The sequence below is a fragment of the Cyprinus carpio genome, chromosome A4, assembly GCF_018340385.1.
Source record: "Cyprinus carpio isolate SPL01 chromosome A4, ASM1834038v1, whole genome shotgun sequence".
Classification (NCBI taxonomy): domain Eukaryota; kingdom Metazoa; phylum Chordata; class Actinopteri; order Cypriniformes; family Cyprinidae; genus Cyprinus; species Cyprinus carpio.
The window spans coordinates 13901871-13924082 of record NC_056575.1 but is presented as its reverse complement, the minus strand read 5'-3'; the positions used below and the strand labels follow the sequence as shown (position 1 = coordinate 13924082).

General features: G+C 36.2%; 2 long non-coding RNA genes and 1 pseudogene across 3 annotated transcripts; all 3 read left to right on the top strand.

The window, feature by feature from the left end:
• On the top strand, positions 1 to 20458 carry LOC109077098. 2 transcript variants are annotated; one of them, XR_006156848.1, is made up of 3 exons: positions 1 to 95; positions 3699 to 3757; positions 19974 to 20458. It is a non-coding gene; the product is annotated as an uncharacterized LOC109077098 (long non-coding RNA). The 2 variants fall into 2 exon arrangements; XR_006156847.1 differs by lacking the exon at positions 19974 to 20458 and adding an exon at positions 3881 to 4045.
• LOC122139410 overlaps positions 1 to 22212 on the top strand; it is a 48719-nt pseudogene that overhangs the window by 4156 nt on the left and 22351 nt on the right.
• On the top strand, positions 9690 to 10670 carry LOC122134358. Its single transcript, XR_006156849.1, has 3 exons — positions 9690 to 9831; positions 9975 to 10298; positions 10592 to 10670. It is a non-coding gene; the product is annotated as an uncharacterized LOC122134358 (long non-coding RNA).

Sequence of the window (22212 nt, the reverse complement as noted above, 5' to 3'; positions counted from 1 at the left end):
CTCTCTCTGACTGGTACACAGGACGACACAGGACCACAGACTGAGGCTGTTTATCACGAGATTCATCACAGACAGCATCACTTTCACTCAGAGGGGTGAGGTATCATGAAGGATGTTAAAAGAATAAAAACCTTGGCAAGAAAAGGCCATCAACAGCCCAGTAAACAAAAATTTTGGGACTTCCAGTCAAATGAGATTAAATGATGGGAGACTTCAGTGATACAGATCTGAGCCTGTTTAAAGCTGCTCAGAGTAATTTTAGTCAAAATTCCAAGAATGACATAATTTTACTCTTATTCTAAGATTTAAGAATAAGAGTGATTCATAAAGGTTCCTAAGTGTTAAGACTGGGTCTCAGCTCCTAAGTTATTTAAGACAGCTGAAGAGGTCTCCTAACCTAGTTAGGAGTAACAAGATGGCAGCAAAGAGGAGGAGATGCACACTTTCCAGTGAAGATATGACATATTGGAGTTATATGATGATATGGATTTGATAAAACAATACAAACCTGATTGTCAAGATCAAAAAGTTTTATTATTATTATTAATTATATTAAGAAATTTAATAACCTCTTCCACTCAACAAGTCAATGCTCTAACTGCAGAATGTAATTACATTTTTTTGGCTGGAAATGTGGAAAAATGCAGCAGTGCACCGGTGATGACACAGTAAGCAGACACAACAGTGGCTAAAAGTGACGTGTGGATTATTTTTTTATGACCCCAAATTTCACTTAAACCATCAAAATACAAAAGACAAAAAAATAAAAAAATAAAAAAAATAACACTGACCAGTGTTACCAACTGCTTTCAACTTAAAAAAGGAGCTAGAACTGGTCACTTAATGTTGCTAGGTGACCTCATAAAGGTGAGTTCACTGATCTACAGTACATAAATAGAAATATAGATCAGTGAACTCACCTTTATGAGGTCACCTAGCAACATTAAGTGACCAGTTCTAGCTCCTTTTTTAAGTTGAAAGCTGAAAGTTGAAACTTGCCTTTATGATGTCATGGGAGAGTCTCGGAATGTATATAAGGTTTGTCCAAGAAATTGATTTTGATGCTAGGCTTTTAAAAAAAGTCTATAAAGGGGTGAGGAAGTCATTAACAAAATCACTAAATCGGCAACACTGGCACACTGACTACAACATACGTTATTTTCATTTTCTTTGGTCCTCTTGTTTTTTGCATGTGTTCATAATTTCTTTGTATGACAGCATGGCCAAAAATTATGACTGCACAATTCGGCATGTTTCAATGCATTATTATAACAAATAAAACTACTGAATCTAAGCAACTATGCAATAAGTTTACAAAATTTTGCGCATTTTTATTATTTTTTTTAAATCAAGGGTGAAGATGTCAAATTTCCCAGGCCGGACATCACTTTTGCCCACTACTAAATGTCAGTTCATTTGACTTTTCCAACTGACCATCAAACCATGCTGAAAAACAAGCCAATTTCATGAAGATTGTGGGCTTTTTCTGGAGTTGTTGGAGCTGTTAATGGAACTCATGTTCACATCATTGCTCCAACTGTAAGCGAGGAGGACATACCGATAGAACACTATTTTCAAAGTATCAGTAACAATTTATGATAAATTTGCAAAATGCAAAGCATTTTTTTAAATAAATTTAAATATTAAAATATTTCAATGTCTTAATTAAATGATTTTATTGTAGTTACATTTAATGATTGGTTTTTAGCTGCTGTGACATGAGCAGGCTCACTATTGACTGATTTAGAGGTCGATGGCAGTCATTTTGGGCTGACATCATTGCAGTCCTTACAACACTTTGCAACACTTACAGTCAGGTCCATAAATACTGGGACATTGACATAATTCTAATCTTTTTGGCTCTATACACCACCACAATGGATTTGAAATGAAATGAACAAGATGTGCTTTAACTGCAGATTTTCAGCTTTAATTTGAGAGGATTTTACATCCAAATCAGGTGAACGGTGTAGGAATTACAACAGTTTTGTATATGTGCCTCCCACTTTTTAAGGGACCAAAAGTAATGGGACAGATTAACAACCATAAATCAAACTTTCACTTTTTAATACTTGGTTGCAAATCCTTTGCAGTCAATTACAGCCTGAAGTCTGGAACGCATAGACATCACCAGATGCTGGTTTTTTGTTGGTGATGCTCTGCCAGGCCTCTACTGCAACTGTCTTCAGTTCCTGCTTGTTCTTGGGGCATTTTCCCTTCAGTTTTGTCTTCAGCAAGTGAAATGCATGCTCAGTCGGATTCAGGTCAGGTGATTGACTTGGCCATTGCATAACACATAATAGACATAATTCCCTTCAGTTAATGGAAATAAGTGGAATGTTATGCAATGGCCAAGTCAATCACCTGACCTGAATCCGATTATTCATCCATTGTGGTGGTGTATAGAGTGAAAAAGATTAGAATTGTGTCGATGTCCCAATATTTATGGACCTGACTGTGTCACCTCAGTCAACAGTTAAGAATCAGTCTTAGACTTTACCGAACGTTGTTTTTAGCTTCTTTATAAAAGTCTCTTACTCTTAGAAAAGTCCTACTTGTAACTAAGAATTTTTTAAGACTTAAGTCAAAGCTTCAGACTATTATTATTATTATTTGTGTTTGTGTTTTGTTTTTTAAGTACATGACCTGATGTGGAATTAAAGCTTTTTTCTATTATTCACATCTATTCTAATCAATTTTAATCATATAAAAAGTAAATTTCAATATTTTCAGTTAAAGTCTCTGAACTGAGAATGTCAGATGGGTGCAGCCGTTTATCTTTCTGTATTTGTGTAATCAGATGCATCTGTAGATGAGAGTTTATCAGACTCCAAACCACAAAGCTGCATGTTTATGTGTGTGTCAGTGAAAATTTTCTTTCCCCGTGTGAACTTTTCGAGAGGGGAAGGAAGGCGGTTTCATATTAGGTGCTTTTGTACAGCTGGAAGAGATAAAGAACTAACTTAGTTCCCCAAACACAATTTATTTTCAAATAAGTTAATTAAAATATGATATGAACGATTGCATCAGCTCTTTGAGTCAATGCAGATAATTGAAAACTTCTGACTGTTCAACAGTTGCTACAAAAAGAGGCCAGCCACACAAAGCGAAGACTAGTTTAAACTGCACTGACAGATGCTGACCAACGCAACAGACACACTTGTCAGGTTTTGTTGGATCATTGTGTCTCCCTGTCAGTGTCTGTTGCCATTAGTCTTCATTTGTTTCCATGAACTAAATATGTTCATTCTACACTTTTCATGTTGTGAAAAATCTAAGCTGTATGGTGATTTCCTAAAAAACTCTGATGTAATCTGATGATTGTCATCATCTGTGGTTGCAGTGTGAATTAACCCTAAAATTCAGTGAGCTGAATAAACGGGTTGTTCACACAGAATGAATGTAAGCTTTTAAAAAAGCAAGGCACAGTGCAGTAAAATAAAAAAGAGCTCATGGTCTAAAACAAAGTTACCTTAACGACACTGGCAAAAAGCCCACTTATAAAAGATCAAAAACAGATTTTGGCTGTACCTTCAAAGTGAGTGAAAGTCAAACTGAGAGTTATATTATATAATTATTATTATTATTATTATTATTACTACTACTTCATGGCTTCATCAGGTTTAATCAAATACTCTATGACATGACAAGCTATATTACAAATTAGAATGTGAGGTTTTGTTTTACATGTGTATCAGAGGAAGATCAGGAGGAGGATGATGATGTGAAGAACACAATGAAGATGAGAGAAACCTAGGTAGGTTATTGTCACCTTATACTTTATAACTATGCTTATAATGTTTACATTTCTAATTTAAACTAAATGTAGATGAAATTATAACAATGAAATATGTAAATTTGCTTTTGTTTTTAAAAACAGACTACGAAGATGTGGGGGAGGAGTCATATAACGAGGGAGGGGCCATACGACTCAATGACCACACCCACTATTTCTGTTCATGAAATCATATTACAGTTACCGGAGCTACTGGGACTTTCTTATATTGCTACTAATGCATCAATGTGTTTTTATGTTATTTCATTTTTTTATATAATTGCAAAATTTGGTAACAATGAATGTTAGTATTTTATGCATTTCCGTATTTAGCTTATTATTTTTTTGTACTGATATTAATGCTTTTTACCTAATGAACAAATAAGCAAATTATATTATTCATTCAGTCTATATACCGCATTTTTAAAGAGCAGTTAAAGCAAAACTAGACTGCAGAGATTTATTGCACACTTCATGTAAAATGTGATGTAAAAAAACATTTCACACACACATTTCACACATACACCTGTCCCAACTGCAGAGTTTACTGTGTGATGGTGTACTTGTTCAACTACTTCACCTTTAAAATGCTTTAAATGACTTCGAACTGTTTTTAAGTCTTGTTTTGTGGCTGATTATTATGCTTTGAGCTTGAATCTTTTGCAGAAATAGCTCCATCTGCAGTTTAAGGTTGGGCTGGTCCTTTCTTGGTTTTTTCTTTTCAGACACGTTATATGTGCCTTTTTTTTATTATTTCTTCAGAGCCTCCACCTGCTGAGCTGAGGGCTGAGGGTTTTCCTTACAATGACATTACATAGGGGATATATTAAGAAATACGAAACCATTTCTCACACAAACACACACACACACATTTGTTTCAGTGTATTAGTCAGGACATCTCATAAACTTAAATTGTTTTGATGACAGCTGAAAAATATTTTCTATTGCATAACCTGACCCTCTTACCCCTAACAATAACCATCACAGAAACTACTCACTACTCAAATACTGAAGCCTTATTTGTGCAGAAAGGGAGTGGGAAACAGCCTATATAAGCAGCGCGGAGTGGCATGTAATCAGAATATTTCTCCTTCATTATAATCAGACATATACACAAGTCTCTGACGTCCAAGTCAAGTATCAAGTCTTTGTTCTATTTATTAGCAACAGTTCTTTCAGATAGTTATTGATGCTAAATTGGTTTTGTAATACTGATTTCACAATGTGAGTTCTCAAAATATACTTTAACAAAATGTAAGACAAATTAGAAATGAAAAGGTGTCCATTATTAATTGTCAGACAAAATGCTGCACATTTCTTTGTAAAATCCAACAACAAAACTAAACAAAATGTCCAACAACAAAACTAAACTGAGAATTTTAAAACAAACCCCAATCAATCAAATGAATAACACAAATTAAATAAATCTCATATAAACAAACTAAGGCTTTGTGCTCTTTTTCAATTTAAAATTAGAGGCAACCACAGTATTTTAAACACAACACAATCCTAACAAAGAGGCTGCAGCATGAGCAGTTTTTAATCTACATTGGATTGTATAACTAAGAAATTCAAAAGCAAAAACGAAATGTTCTGACTTTTATTTTTGTAAAAATATCCTACATAAAACATCTGCACGAAACAAAACAGCAGAAAGGCTGCAGATTGACTCTCTGCTAGAAGGTGGCACTTGAAAAGCAATTAAACATCATTTCTTTGGTTGCCCTGTAAACAAAGCAGCGCTGCGGTTATAAACACTACTTTAATATGCATTATACAGAAGCAAGATAAAAAGAAAATACCATCTAAACTTTTCTAAAGACAGCCAGTTCCCCTCAGAGATAAATTCATATAAACTCCCATAACAAATGACTTGTGTTTTTTACGAGTCTCATGAGTCAGGAGTCCAAGTCAAGTCTCGAGTACAGGTCCTTCTCAAAAAATTAGCATATTGTGAAAAAGTTCATTATTTTCCATAATGTAATGATAAAAATTAAACTTTCATATATTTTAGATTCATTGGACACCAACTGAAATATTTCAGGTCCTTTAATTGTTTTAATACTGATGATTTTGGCATACAGCTCATGAAAAACCCAAAATTCCTATCTCAAAAAATTAGCATATCATGAAAAGGTTCTCTAAACGAGCTATTAACCTAATCATCTGAATCAACTAATTAACTCTAAACACCTGCAAAAGATTCCTGAGGCTTTTAAAAACTCCCAGCCTGGTTCATTACTCAAAACCGCAATCATGGGTAAGACTGCCGACCTGACTGCTGTCCAGAAGGCCATCATTGACACCCTCAAGCGAGAGGGTAAGACACAGAAAGAAATTTCTGAACGAATAGGCTGTTCCCAGAGTGCTGTATCAAGGCACCTCAGTGGGAAGTCTGTGGGAAGGAAAAAGTGTGGCAAAAAACGCTGCACAACGAGAAGAGGTGACCGGACCCTGAGGAAGATTGTGGAGAAGGACCGATTCCAGACCTTGGGGGACCTGCGGAAGTAGTGGACTGAGTCTGGAGTAGAAACATCCAGAGCCACCGTGCACAGGCGTGTGCTTTTTGAACCAGAAACAGCGGCAGAAGCACCTGACCTGGGCTACAGAGAAGCAGCACTGGACTGTTGCTCAGTGGTCCAAAGTACTGTTTTTTCGGATGAAAGCAAATTTTGCATGTCATTTCGAAAATCAAGGTGCCAGAGTCTGGATGAAGACTGGGGAGAAGGAAATGCCAAAATGCCTGAAGTCCAGTGTCAAGTACCCAAAGTCAGTGATGGTCTGGGGTGCCATGTCAGCTACTGGTGTTGGTCCATTGTGTTTTATCAAGGGCAGGGTCAATGCAGCTAGCTATCAGGAGATTTTGGAGCACTTCATGCTTCCATCTGCTGAAAAGCTTTATGGAGATGAAGATTTCGTTTTTCAGCACGACCTGGCACCTGCTCACAGTGCCAAAACCACTGGTAAATGGTTTACCTGACCATGGTATTACTGTGCTCAATTGGCCTGCCAACTCTCCTGACCTGAACCCCATAGAGAATCTGTGGGATATTGTGAAGAGAAAGTTGAGAGAGACGCAAGACCCAACACTCTGGATGAGCTTAAGGCCGCTATCGAAGCATCCTGGGCCTCCATAACACCTCAGCAGTGCCACAGGCTGATTGCCTCCATGCCACGCCGCATTGAAGCAGTCATTTCTGCAAAAGGATTCCCGACCAAGTATTGAGTGCATAACTGAACATAATTATTTGAAGGTTGACTTTTTTTTGTATTAAAAACACTTTTCTTTTATTGGTCGGATGAATATGCTAATTTTTTGAGATAGGAATTTTGGGTTTTCATGAGCTGTATGCCAAAATCATCAGTATTAAAACAATAAAAGACCTGAAATATTTCAGTTGGTGTGCAATGAATCTAAAATATATGAAAGTTTAATTTTTAGCATTAAATTATGGAAAATAATGAACTTTTTCACAATATGCTAATTTTTTGAGAAGGACCTGTATTTATATATATGACTTAAGTGCAACTCGAGTCCAAGTCGCAGACTCGAGTTTCCATCTCTGATTGTAATGCTTAGGTCTTTGCCGTTGATCCATCGCCAAAAAGGATTGTGGAATACGCTTTGCTAATCCCTTTACTAAGGCCCTGTCCTCATGAACGCAGGTATTTTCAAAACCGCAGTATTTTCTATGCGGTTTGACTGTTCGTTCACACACAGCACCAGGTCACTGAAACCGAACATTTTTGAAAACTCCTGTCAGGGTGAAGATTTTCAAAAACTCTGGTTGCAGTGTTATCTTGTAGACCAGTGGTTTTCAAACCAGTCCTGCAAGCACCCCAGCACCTCACATTTTATATTTCTCTGTCTTGCAGTCTCTACTAATGAGCTGATGAGTTGAATCAGGTGTGATAGATGAGGGAGACACAGAAAATGTGCAGTGCTGGGGTGCTCGCAGGACCGGTTTGAAAACCACTGTTGTAGACAGTGAAACTGGAGATTTTGGCTTGTGACGTCGGAGCATGTGCTGTTATCTCCGCCTACTTGAAACTTTTTCAGGCTTCTGATTGGCCAACATGGCTTTATGGTTGAGATACATTGCCACTTGTTGGCTTGGCATGCTCTTGACAGTGCTTCATAGCATGCTTTTGTGTATTCATGTGGACTGAGTTTTTTTTTTTTTTATAAACGTAAGAAGAAAAAATTCAGTTTATAAAAATACCCCTGTACGCAGGATCGCTGATGGAGTCGAACTTGTGTCTTCTGTCTGCCCTCGCCCACACAGATGCAGCCACTGAGGCCCCTAACTGTTATAATCATAACTTGTTATAATTAATTATAACTATTTGGATCAGCTAATGTAATTCTGTTACTCCCGGTGTTAACTGTTTATTAATTCTAAGAAATGTTTTTTTCGGGTATGGGAAATAAATAACGTCCTTATTGTTTAATACTACTCAGAGCATATAGCCAAAATCTGCGAGATTAGGGAGTGTGGACTCAGTTATGAGCAAAACAACATACAACCTTGAGTGTGATCCACACGAGACTTTATTAACTACACTAGACACTTAAACTATTATAACACATACACGCACAGTTTAGCAATGGAAAGGGAGCTGCAGAGTACAGGAATGCAAGAAGTTATAGTATTGTTTGAGATTCAGCAGATCAACAGCCTTGAGCAAACCATCAGTTTCTTGGTTGTAACACTCCCTTCTTTAAAAGGGGTGGGGATAATTAATGGATCAAACAATGAGATTAAGTTTGATTCTTACATGTCTTGCCCAATTGAATAAAAGTGTCCTGATGCAGTTTGTTGAGGCTCCATGCTAAGCTCCACAAGTGCATGTCTAGCTCCGGTGTTCCCCAATGCGATCAGCTTAAGCTGTACACAACGTCTCCTTCCTTTTTCAGAGAACAGAGGTTACGTCAGTAACCAGAGTAAAAATAAATAAATAAATAAATCTGGAGATAAATACATGTGGGAATAAATAAATATAAAAAAATTAATTTTGGAATAAATAACATTTAAAAATAAATAAATGAATAAATAGATCAATTAAATATAAAAATAAATGAGAGAATAAGTAAATAAAAGGTAAAAAGAATAAAAATAAATGAACAAATAAATACATAATATAATAAATAAAGGAAAAAAAGTCATAAATATACATTCCAGGGTAAATTTTATTACACAAGAGCTATATTTGTTTTTATTAAGGCATCTATTTTTTTTTGTTTTTCCTGTTATTTTATTTATTTATTTATTTGTTTTTAATTTCTGAAGGTTTGGTCCTCCATAGAACTCTTGTCTGCTCCTCTTTTCAATAAGAAGTGTTTTGCTTCCCCCTGCTGGATGAATTATGAATTGCAGTATGAAACACCCATCTACAGCTACAAATGTCTTTGATATAATGCCAAATTATTATATTTGGAATAGAAACCAATGTTTATTTACAGATTGTCTAAATAGGCCTCTATTTCGATATTTGCTATATTTATAGCAAATATATATTTTTTTCTGTGTGAAGTAAAGTTTTTAGTAAGTGTCTGAAGTGAGCAGTCAGTCATCAGTGCTTGTGTCTGCTGTGTTCAGGATCAGGTTTTGATGCTGAATATAAGCTGCAGTGTTTCTGTATCAATCTGCTTTAAGTTTAGTGTGACTTTATCTCCACACTGACTTATGACTGACATGAGTCTGTCCTCAGTGAAGTGTCTCTTCACGCTGGAGGAGGAGTCCCGCTCATCAGCGCTCACACTTTACTGATATATATGGAGAAAATAAAAATGCTGCTCTCTGATTTGTCACTGATTGTGTTTGATGATTTCCTCTGTTGTGTCTAATAAGGTAACAGTGAGTGTCATTGGCAGGTGTGAGTCTCTCTCTCTCTCTTTAGGGGGCCTGACAGGAGCCAGTTTCTTCAGTGTGTTTGAGGGAGCAGAGGAGAAACTTTGGTGCTGAATTAATTCGTTTTCTGAAGGGCAAACATAGGGATGGAAAGCTGTTTGACACTTATTTTTTTGTCTTCAGTGGTTACACTTATCACTGCTAGTAAGTACACTCAGGAACAGATGAAATTCAATATTTTTTTAAACATTTTATATTGTATTGATTTGCATGTTATTCTTATAACTTCTATATGGTTAATATTTTATTGTTGTATGCTTATTTTATGATGTATCCCTCATGGACAGACAGTGTGAGTGTGAGGCTGGTGAATGGTGACAGTCGCTGTGCTGGTCGAGTGGAGGTTCTTCATGAGGGTCAGTGGGGAACAGTGTGTGATGATTACTGGGATATGACTGATGCTGCAGTGGTGTGTAGAGAGCTGAGCTGTGGAGAGGCTTTACAAGCAGCAGTATATTCTTACTTTGGACCTGGATCAGGAAAAATCTGGATGGATGAAGTGCAGTGTAAAGGATCAGAGTCTACACTGAAGGACTGTAGATCAAAAAAATGGGGTAAACATAATAGCGGCTGTAACAGTCATAGTTATGATGCTGGAGTCAGATGTTCAGGTAAGTGATTTCATGCAGCTCATTGTTTAATCACTTATCAACCTTCCTTCTCTTAACATATGCAATATACAATCATTTCATACAATTTGTTTCTGAGCTAGTTATAAACAATGAACTTACGAGACATTGTGAAATTGTAATGCTGAAATGACCCAGTTTTTTAATTACAATATTCAATCGAAGGATAGACTTAATCACTCACAGTCGTTGTTTGTTTGTAACATTCACAGTAAGACAGCTTCACTCAGCATGACTCTAATTAAATTGGTTTTATGTATTATGCAAATATGTAGAAACCATAAACTATGGACGATTTACAAGACTTGCTGATGGACCTCATCTGTGCTCTGGGAGGTTAGAGGTGCTTTATGGTTATTCATGGTACACAGTGTGTGCCGCTGCCTTTGACCAGCAGGATGCAGAGGTTGTGTGTAGAGAGCTGGACTGTGGGGCTCCTGTACAGGTGCTGGGAGCAGCTGCTTTTGGTAAAGGAGACGCTCAGATGTGGACACAAGAGATTCAGTGTGGAGGAAATGAATCAACCATACGATTGTGTCCAACTTCAAATGACATAAAGTGCTCTCAAGACAACAATGTGGGACTGATATGTTCTGGTAAAATGTCACTTTTTATTCTGTCAGTTAATAAATTGAATACAACATTTTAATCGCTAAATATACTAAAATCCAATTGTTCAACATTTCTAACGAGCATGTTATGCATTATGAATGGTAATACAACAACAGCAATAAAAATATAAACAATCAGTTCTTCCCTCTAAACTATCCTGTTATGTCTTGTTTAAATAAGTTTTAATTTCCTATCCAGGTTACACTGATCTCAGACTGGTAAACGGTCCTGACATCTGTTCTGGTCGAGTTGAACATCAGTACTTCAGTAAATGGAGCACAGTGTGTGATGCATGATGGGATATGAGAGCTGCCAGTGTCCTCTGCAGTCAGCTGAATTGTGGGATTGCTGTGTCTGTTGTGGGATCAGACTGGTTTGGAGAGGGAAGTGGTGAAATCTGGGCTGATGTGTTTGATTGTGACGGGAATGAAACAAAACTCTCAGAATGTTCCATCTCTTCATGGAGTCGAGCTGAATGTTCTCATAGACGAGATGTTGGAGTCATCTGCTCTGGTGAGTCCATATTACTGTAACATTTACTGACATTATGCTACTGGATGACTTAGTCTTATTCAAAATAGAATATTTATTCCATATATTTCATCATTTCAGACCGAAGATTATTGCTTGTGTCATTTAAGTTTTGAATTTACTTATATAAAATGTAACATTGATATAAAGCATATTTATTATATAAATGTTCCTCTGTGAAGTATTTTAGTAAAATGTCAGATCTTTCACTCAGATTCCTCTCTGGCTCTTCACGATGGTCTGGTGCGGTTGTCTGGAGAGAGACAGTGTGAGGGGGAGGTGGAAGTTTTCATCCATCAGGTCTGGAGGAGAGTTCTGCTGGACTCCTGAAGTCTCACTGAATCCTCTGTGGTCTGCAGACAGCTGGGCTGTGGCTCTGTGCTGAACTTCACCGGCTCCTCTTCATCCAGTCCTGAACACAGTCATGAGTGTGTGACGGGCTTCCAGTGCTCTGGGAGTGAAGCTCATCTGGGGAACTGCAGCTCTCCACAAACTCTCAACTGCAGCTCCACACAACAGCTGTCAATCACCTGCATTGGTGAGAAAAACAACATCTGAGCAGATTCTTCATTTGTTCGTGATCAATAATGTGTTTTTTCTGTCTCTGAATATCAGGTCGTGGGTCCATCAGGCTGGTGGGTTCTGGGGAGACTGTGCAGGGAGGCTGGAGGTATTTCACAGCGGCTCATGGGGGACAGTGTGTGATGACTCCTGGGATATTAAAGATGCTCATGTGGTGTGCAGACAGCTGCAGTGTGGAGTGGCCCTCAGTAACCAGCAGGTACCAGCCTGGTTTGGTCCTGGTTCTGGACCCATATGGCTGGATGAGGTGGAGTGTGAGGGGAATGAGACGTCCCTGTGGAGCTGCTCTTCTCCAGGCTGGGGAAAACATGACTGCATACACAAGGACGATGTAGGAGTCGTGTGCTCAGGTCAGGACTAGACAATAATTTAATATCAATATGTATCGCGATATAATTTTTTTTCAATAACGGTGATATGATTTTTAAACACATTTCCGATATTTCGATTTACATTAGCAGTATTTCCCATACACTGATTCATATTCGTTGAATAAACATGAGCACTCCTCGTTTCAAAATCAGAACACGTCGCGGGTGTTTTATTTGAATTTATATCTGAAGGGAACCGACTGTCTTCAGAAAAGTTTCGATGTCATTTTTACTTTATCTGATAAAGAAGCGTTCATAAGCGCAGCTGCTTTGTTCACAGCCGTTACTGGAGAAACCGCTAGTTCTACCGCTCTCACAGCGCCTCCTGCTGGCAGACAATCACTTTGCATTCAAGTCCGTCTCCAGCAACTCAGAACACTTTTCATACTCTTTATACTATTTGTTTCAATCTATAAGAATAATCAGCTTACACTACCAGTCAAAAGTTTTTGAACAGTAAGATTTTTAATGTTTTTAAAATGTTTTTTTTTTGTATAATGTTTTTCTTTTAAAGAATTCTTCTGCTCACCAAGCCTGCATTTATTTGATCCAAAGTACAGCAAAAACAGTTAAATTGTGAAATATTTGTACTATTTAAAATAACTGTTTTATTTTAAAATGTGGTTTATTCCTGAGATCAAAGCTGAATTTTTAGCATCATTACTCCAGTCTTCAGTGTCATACGATCCAGAAATCATTAGAATATGCCGATTTGCTGATAATCAATATTTAAAACATTTGAGTACATTTTTTTTCAGGATTATTTGATGAATAGAAAGTTCAAAAGAACAGCATTTATCTGAAATAAAAAGCTTTTGCAACATTATACGCTATTCCATTCAAAAGCTTTGAGTCAGTATAATTTCTTTATTTCTTTTTCTTTTTTTTTGGAAAGAAATTATAGAAATTTTTATTTAGCAAGGATGCTTTAAATCGATCAAAAGTGATGTTAAAGACATTTATAATGTTACAATTTCTATTTCAGATAAAAGCTGTTCTTCTGAACCTTCTATTCATTAAAGAAACCTGAAAAATTCTACTGAGCTGTTTTCAACATAATAATAGATTATTTTTGAGCAGCAAATCAGAATATAAGAATGATTTCTGAAGGATCATGTGTCTGGAGTATTGATGCTAAGACTATATAGCATTGAAATCACAGGAATAAATTACATTTTAAAATATTTCCAAATATAAAACAGTTATTTTAAATAGTAAAAATATTTCAAAATGTTACTGTTCTTGCTGTATTTTGGATCAAATACATGCAGGTTTGGTGAGCAGAAGAGAATTTCTTACTGTTCAAAAACTTTTTTACTGGTTCATATGACAAAGTGTAGCTAAAAATATGCATTGTGCATTTGGTCAATATTAGTAATTTATATATATTAATAAATAAAGTATTTTTTGTTTGTTTGTTTAGTGTTGTTTTTATCCATAAAATAATCATTAATGGAACAATTAAGGAAACATATTCATTAGGAGGAATCAGAATCGTTACAGTAGATTCTGTATGATTCCCATCCCTAATTAAAACATTGTCATTCCGTAAAAGTCGAGTTTGATTATTGTCCTTTTCCATCTAGAGTTTAAAGAGATCAGGTTAACTGAGGGCTGTGAAGGGAATGTGGAGGTTTTCTACAATGGATCCTGGGGTAATGTGTGCTGGAACCAGATGGACAGAGACACAGCGAGTCTGATCTGTCAGGAGCTGAACTGTGGAACATCTGGTGTTTTGTCTGATTCTACAGCAAGAGTGAAATCAGCTCCTAACTGGCTGGATAAAGTTACATGTCGGCCACATGATTCATATCTGTGGCAGTGTCCATCTTCAGCCTGGGGACAAAACTATTGTAATAACGATGAAGTGGCCAAGATCACCTGCTCAGGTAAGATGATATTTAACTGATTTAAGATTGTTTGAAATTGTCATGTTTTGTTTGTTTAAATAAATATATAAATATATATATATATATAATATATATATATATATATATAATATATATATATATATATATATATATATTTGGCCTTTTAAAGGGATACTCCACCCTAAACTGAACATTTTGTCATTAATCACTTACCCCCATGTCGTTCCAAACCCGTAAAAGCTCTGTTCGTCTTCACAATTTAAGATATTTTGGATGAAAACCTGGAGGCTTGAGACTGTCCCATAGACTGCCAAGTAAATAACAGTGTCACGGTCCATAAAAGGTATGAAAGTTGTCGTCAGAAGACTCCATCTGCCATCAGGACGTGCAATCTGGGTTATATGAAATCGACAGGAACACTTTTTGTAAGCAAAGAAAACAAAAATAACGACTTTATTCAATAAATCCTTTGGCAACGGAGTCCTCTGTGTCTCTCCATATCACCGTGCTGCGTATGCTCTTCTGAGTTATCCGCGCCACAAGGATGCGCTGTTTTCTTCCAAATAAAAGCTAATACACGTAGAAACAGCGCATCCTTGAATGAAGTCGTTATTTTTGTTTTCTTCACTTACAAAAAGTGTTCCCGTCACTTTATATAACTCAGATTGCACGTCTGATGTCAGATGGAGTATTCTGATGACGACTTTCATACCTTTTCTGGACGTGACACTGTTATTTACTTGGCAGTCTATGGGACAGTCACAAGCCTCCAGGTTTTTCATCCAAAATATCTTAAATTGTGAAGATGAACGGAGCTTTTACAGGTTTGGAACGACATGGGGTTAAGTGATTAATGACAAAATTTCATTTTAAGGTGGAGTATCCCTTTAATTATTTTGTTCTATTTTTCAATTTTTTTAATCTCAGAGGATCAGATTAGTGAGTCACCTCAGAGGTTTTCTGACATGTTCTAGCTCACCATCTCCATACAAGAGACAGTGTTCAAGTAAGTTTATTATAATTTTATTATTATTATCACAACTTTAAACTTTGTTGTGAATGTTGTTCTGAAGCTGGTCAGTGGTTGATATGTGTGTTTTAGATCATGTTCCTCTCAGACTGAGTGGAGGGGAGGGGCCGGTGCTCTGGGAGGCTGGAGGTGTATCATAACGCTGTGTGGGGCTCAGTCTGTGATGATCAGTGGGATATCAGCGATGCTCAGGTGGTCTGCAGGCAGCTGGGTTGTGGAGCAGCTCTGAGGGCTGATGGGAATTCAGTCTTTGGTGCTGGTGAAGGTGTTGTGTGGATGAACAGAGTCGAGTGCAGAGGGAATGAGATTCACCTGTGGGACTGTCCTCTCTCCCTGAATAACCACACTGACTGCTCCCACAAGAAGCTTGTTACACTCGACTGTAAAGGTCACAGCAAACACTAAGGAATATTATTATTTGAGTGTTTAGAGTTAATATATATATAATATATAAATATATATATATATATATATATATATATATATATATATATATATATATATATATATATGAATATATATATATTTGAAATATTAGCATAATGTTTGTATCTGCCTGTTTTTATAATGACAGATTTGCCAGTGTTCAGTACTTCTGGCGCATCAAGATTAGTCTCTCCTCAACAAACTCCTCCACCAGCGTCTCCCCCAGTGCTTGTGATTGTTCTGGGAGTTGTGCTCTTACTGCTCTTAGTGTCACTGCTTACACTGATTCAACGAAAGAGAGTGATGAGGAGAGGTAGGAGAGATCCAGAGACTCTCATGTTGTGTCTTATTCAGTGTGTGATCAGTCATGTGTTGTGAACTGACAGCAGGTTTGTTTGTCTACACTCACAGCTCTCTCTGACTGGTACACAGGACTACACAGGACACAGACTGAGGCTGTTTATCACGAGATTCATCACAGACAGCATCACTTCACTCAGAGGGGTGAGGTATCATGAAAGGATGTTAAAAGAATAAAACCTTGGCAAGAAAAGGCCATCAACAGCCAAGTAAACAAAATTTTGGGACTCCAGTCAAATGAGATTAAATGATGGGAGACTTCAGTGATACAGATCTGAGCCTGTTTAAAGCTGCTCAGAGTAATTTTAGTCAAAATTCTAAGAATTACATAATTTTACTCTTATTCCAAGATTTAAGAATAAGAGTGATTCATAAAGGTTCCTAAGTGTTAAGACTGGGTCTCAGCTCCTAAGTTATTTAAGAGAGCTGAAGAGGTCTCCTAATCTAGTTAGGAGTAACAAGATGGCAGCAAAGAGGAGGAGATGCACACTTTCCAGTGAAGATATGACATATTGGAGTTATATGATGATATGGATTTGATAAAACAATACAAACCTGATTGTCAAGATCAAAAAGTTTTATTATTATTATTAATTATATTAAGAAATTTAATAACCTCTTCCACTCAACAAGTCAATGCTCTAACTGCAGAAATGTAATTAAATTTTTTTGGCTGGAAATGTGGAAAAATGCAGCAGTGCCCACGGTGATGATGACACAGTAAGCAGACACAACAGTGGCTAAAAGTGACGTGTGGATTATTTTTTTTATGACCCCAAATTTCACTTAAACCATCAAAATACAAAAGACAAAAAAAATAAAAAAAATAAAAAAAAATAAAAAAAATAACACTGACCAGTGTTACCAACTGCTTTCAACTTAAAAAAGGAGCTAAAACTGGTCACTTAATGTTGCTAGATGACCTCATAAAGGTGAGTTCACTGATCTATATTTCTATTTATGTACTGTAGATCAGTGAACTTGCCTTTATGATGTCATGGGAGAGTCTCGGAGAGTCTCGGTATATAAGGTTTGTCCAAGAAATTGATTTTGTTGCTAGGCTTTTTAAAAAAAGTCTCTAAAGGGGTGAGGAAAGTCATTAACAAAATCACTAAATCGGCAACACTGGCACAATGACTACAACATACGTTATTTTCATTTCATTGGTCCTCTTGTTTTTGCATGTGATCATAATTTCTTTGTATGGCAGCATGGCCAAAAATTATGACTGCACAATTCGGCATGTTTCAATGCATTATTATAACAAATAAAAACTACTGACTCTAAGCAACTATGCAATAGGTTTACAAAATCTTGCACGTTTTTATTTATTTTTTTAAATCAAGGTTGAAGATGTCAAATTTCCTAGGCCGGACATCACTTTTGCCCACTACTAAATGTCAGTTCATTGACTTTCCAAGCATCAAACCATGCTGAAAAAACAAGCCAATTTCATGAAGATTGTGGGCTTTTCTGGAGTTGTTGGAGCTGTTAATGGAACTCATGTTCACATCATTGCTCCAACTGTAAGCGAGGAGACATACCGATAGAACACTATTTCAAAGTATCAGTAACTATTTTATGTTTTATTTGAAATATGCAAAGCATTTTTTTAAATAAATTAAATATAAAATATTTCAATGTCTTAATTAAATGATTTTTATTGTAGTTACATTAAATGATTGGTTTTTTAGCTGCTGTGACATGAGCAGGCTCACTATTGACTGATTCAGAGCTTTCGATGGCAGTCATTTTGGGCTGACATCATTGCAGTCCTTACAACACTTTGCAACACTTACAGTCAGGTCCATAAATACTGGGACATTGACATAATTCTAATCTTTTTGGCTCTATACACCACCACAATGGATTTGAAATGAAACGAACAAGATGTGCTTTAACTTCAGACTTTCAGCTTTAATTTGAGGGTATTTACATCCAAATCAGGTGAACGGTGTAGGAATTACAACAGTTTGTATATGTGCCTCCCACTATTTAAGGGACCAAAAGTAATGGGACAGATTAACAACCATAAATCAAACTTTCACTTTTTAATACTTGGTTGCAAATCCTTTGCAGTCAATTACAGCCTGAAGTCTGGAACGCATAGACATCACCAGATGCTGGATTTCATCCCTGGGTGATGCTCTGCCAGGGCCTCTACTGCAACTGTCTTCAGTTTCTGCTTGTTCTTGGGGCATTTTCCCTTCATTTTTTGTCTTCAGCAAGTGAAATGCATGCCTCAATCGGCATTCAGGTCAGGTGATTGGACTTGGCCATTGCATAACACATAAAGAGACATAATAGAGTTTTTTAATGGAAATAAGTGGAATGTTATGCAATGGCCAAGTCAATCACCTGACATGAATCCGATTATTCATCCATTGTGGTGGTGTATAGAGTGAAAAAGATTAGATAATTGTGTCGATGTCCCAATATTTATGGACCTTAATTTTTTGACTGTGTCAACTGATTAAGAATCAGTCTTAGACTTTACCGAACGTTGTTTTTAGCTTCTTTATAAAAGTCTCTTACTCTTAGAAAAGTCCTACTTGTAACTAAGAATTTTTTAAGACTTAAGTCAAAGCTTCAGACATATTCTTAAGAGCATTTCTGAGAGGTTTTATACATACAGGCCGTGATCCACTGTGGAATTAAAGCTTTTTCTATCATTCACATCTATCTAATTAATTTTAATCATATAAAAAGTAAGATTTCAATATTTCAGTTAAAGTCTCTGAACTGAAAATGTCAGATGGGTGCAGCCGTTTATCTTTCTGTATTTGTGTAATCAGATGCATCTGTAGATGAGAGTTTATCAGACTCCAAACCACAAAGCTGCATGTTTATGTGTGTGTCAGTGAAATTTTCTTCCCGTGTGAACTTTTCGAGAGGGATAAGCGGTTTCATATTAGGTGCTTTTGTACAGCTGGAAGAGATAAAGAACTAACTTAGTTCCCCAAACACAATTTATTTTCAAATAAGTTAATTAAAATATGATATGAACGATTGCATCAGCTCTTTGAGTCAATGCAGATAATTGAAAACTTCTGACTGTTCAACAGTTGCTATAAAAAAAAAAGCCAGCCACACAAAGCGAAGACTAGTTTAAACTGCACTGACAGATGCTGACCAACGCAGCAGACACACTTGTCAGGTTTTGTTGGATCATTGTTTTTTTGTGAGTTTATGTTTTAATTTGTTTTCATTTGTTTAGGTTAACTAAGTTTGTTGATTCTACACTTTTCATGTTGTGAAAAATCTTAAGCTGTATGGTGATTTCCTAAAAAACACTGACGTAATTTGATGATTGTCATCATATGTTGTTGCAGTGTGAATTAACCCTGAAATGCAGTGAGCTGAATAAACAGGTGTTGTTCACACAGAATGAATTTGAGCTTTTAAAAAAGCAAGGCACAGTGCAGTAAAATAAAAAATTGATCATGGTCTAAAAAAAGAAGTTAACTTAACAACACTATTGGCACAAAAAGCCCACTTATAAAAGATCAAAAACAGATTTTGGCTGTACCTTCAAAGTGAGTGAAAGTCAAACTGAGAGTTATATTATATAATAATTATTATTATTATTACTACTACTACACTACCATTAATGAATCATCATGGCTTCATCAGGTTTAATCAAATAGTCTATGACATGACAAGCTATATTACAAATTAGAATGTGAGGTTTTGTTTTACATGTGTATCAGAGGAAGATGCTGTGAAGAACACAATGAAGATGAGAGAAACCTAGGTAGGTTATTGTCACCTTATACTTTATAACTATGCTTATAATGTTTACATTTCTAATTTAAACTAAATGTAGATGAAATTATAATGAAATATGTAAATTTGCTTTTGTTTTTAAAAACAGACTATGACGGTGTGGGGGAGGAGTCATATAAAGAGGGAGGGGCCATATGACTCAATGACCACACCCACTATTTCTGTTCATGAAATCATATTACAGTTACCGGAGCTACTGGGACTTTCTTATATTGCTAATAATGCATCAATGTGTTTTTATGTTATTTCATTTTTTTATGCTTTGCAAAATTTGGTAACAATGAATGTTAGTATTTGTGCATTTCAGTATTTAGCTTATTATTTTTTGTACTGATATTAATGCTTTTTTACCTAATGAACAAATAAGCAAATTATATTATTCATTCAGTCTATTTACCGCGTTTTTAAAGAGCAGTTAAAGCAAAACTAGACTGCAGAGATTTATTGCACACTTCATGTAAAATGTGATTTAAAAAAACATTTCAAACATACATTTATACACCTGTCCCAATTGCAGAGTTTACTGTGTGATGGTGTACTTCAACTACTTCAGCTTTAAAATGCTTTAAATGACTTCGAACTGTTTTAAGTCTTGTTTTGTGGCTGATTATTTGCTTTGAGCTTGAATCTTTTGCAGAAATAGCTCCATCTGCAGTTTAAGGTTGGGCTGGTCCTTCTTGGTTTTTTCTTTTCAGACACGGTTATGTGCCTTTTTTTTTTATTATTTCTTCAGAGCCTCCACCTGCTGAGCTGAGGGTTTTCCTTACAATGACATTACATAGGGGATATATTAAGAAATACGAAACCATTCCTCACACAACACAACACACACACACACACACACACACATTTGTTTTACTGTTTATTACTGGACATAATCAGGACATCTCATAAACTTAAATTGTTTTGATGACAGCTGAAACATATTTTCTATTGTATAACCCGACCCTCTTACCCCTAACAATAACCATCACAGAAACTACTCACTACTCAAATACTGAAGCCTTATTTGTGCAGAAAGGGAGTGGGAAACAGCCTATATAAGCAGCGCGGAGTGGCATTTAATCAGAATATTTCTCCTTCATTATAATCAGACATATTCACAAGTCTCTGAGGTCCAAGTCAAGTCTCTAGTCTTTGTTCTATTTATTAGCAACAGTTCTTTCAGATAGTTATTGATGCTAAATTGGTTTTGTAATACTGATTTCACAATGTGATTTTCTCAAAATATACTTTAACAAAATGTAAGACAAATTAGAAATGAAAAGGTGTCCATTATTAATTGTCAGACAAAATGCTGCACATTTCTTTGTAAAACTGAAATATGTCAAACAAGAAAACTAAACTGAAATTTTAAAACAAACCTCAATCAATCAAATGAATAACACAAATTAAATAAATCTCATATAAACAAACTAAGGCTTTGTGCTCTTTTTCAATTTAAAATTAGAGGCAACCACAGTATTTTAAACACAACACAATCCTAACAAAGAGGCTGCAGCATGAGCAGTTTTTAATCTACATTGGATTGTATAACTAAGAAATTCAAAAGCAAAAATGAAATGTTCTGACTTTAGTTTTGTGAAAATATCCTACATAAAACATCTGCACGAAACAAAACAGCAGAAAGGCTGCAGATTGACTCTCTGCTAGAAGGTGGCGCTTGAACAGCAATTAAACGTAATTTCTTTGGTTGCCCTGTAAACAAAGCAGCGCTGCGGTTATGAACACTACTTTAATATGCATTATACAGAGGCAAGTTAAAAAGAAAATACCATCTAAACTTTTCTAAAGACAACCAGTTCCCCTCAGAGATACATTCATATAAACTCCCATACCAAATGACTTGTGTTCTTTACGAGTCTCATGAGTCAGGAGTCCAAGTCAAGTCTCGAGTATTTATATATACGACTTAAGCAGACTCGAGTTTCCATCTCTGATTATAATGCTTAGGGCTTCGCTGTTGATGCATCGCCAAAAAGGATTGTGGAATAGGCTTTGCTAATCCCTTTACTAAGGCCCTGTACTCAAGAACGCAGGTATTTTCAAAACTGCAGTATTTTCTACGCGGATTGTCCGTTCGTCCAAACACAGCACCAGGTCACTGAAACCGAACATTTTTGAAAACTCCTGTCTGGGTGAAGATTTTCAAAAACTCAAAGTAAATAAACACATCTTTTCCATTGAATGTTAAGGTTTTTTGGGTTTTGATTTTTGTGCATGTTTTGTTTTTTATGTTTTATTGAAAGTTTTTGGGGATTTTGGTTTGTGATGTTGGCTTTATGGTTGAGATTACATTGCCACCTGTTGGCTTGGCATGCTCTTGA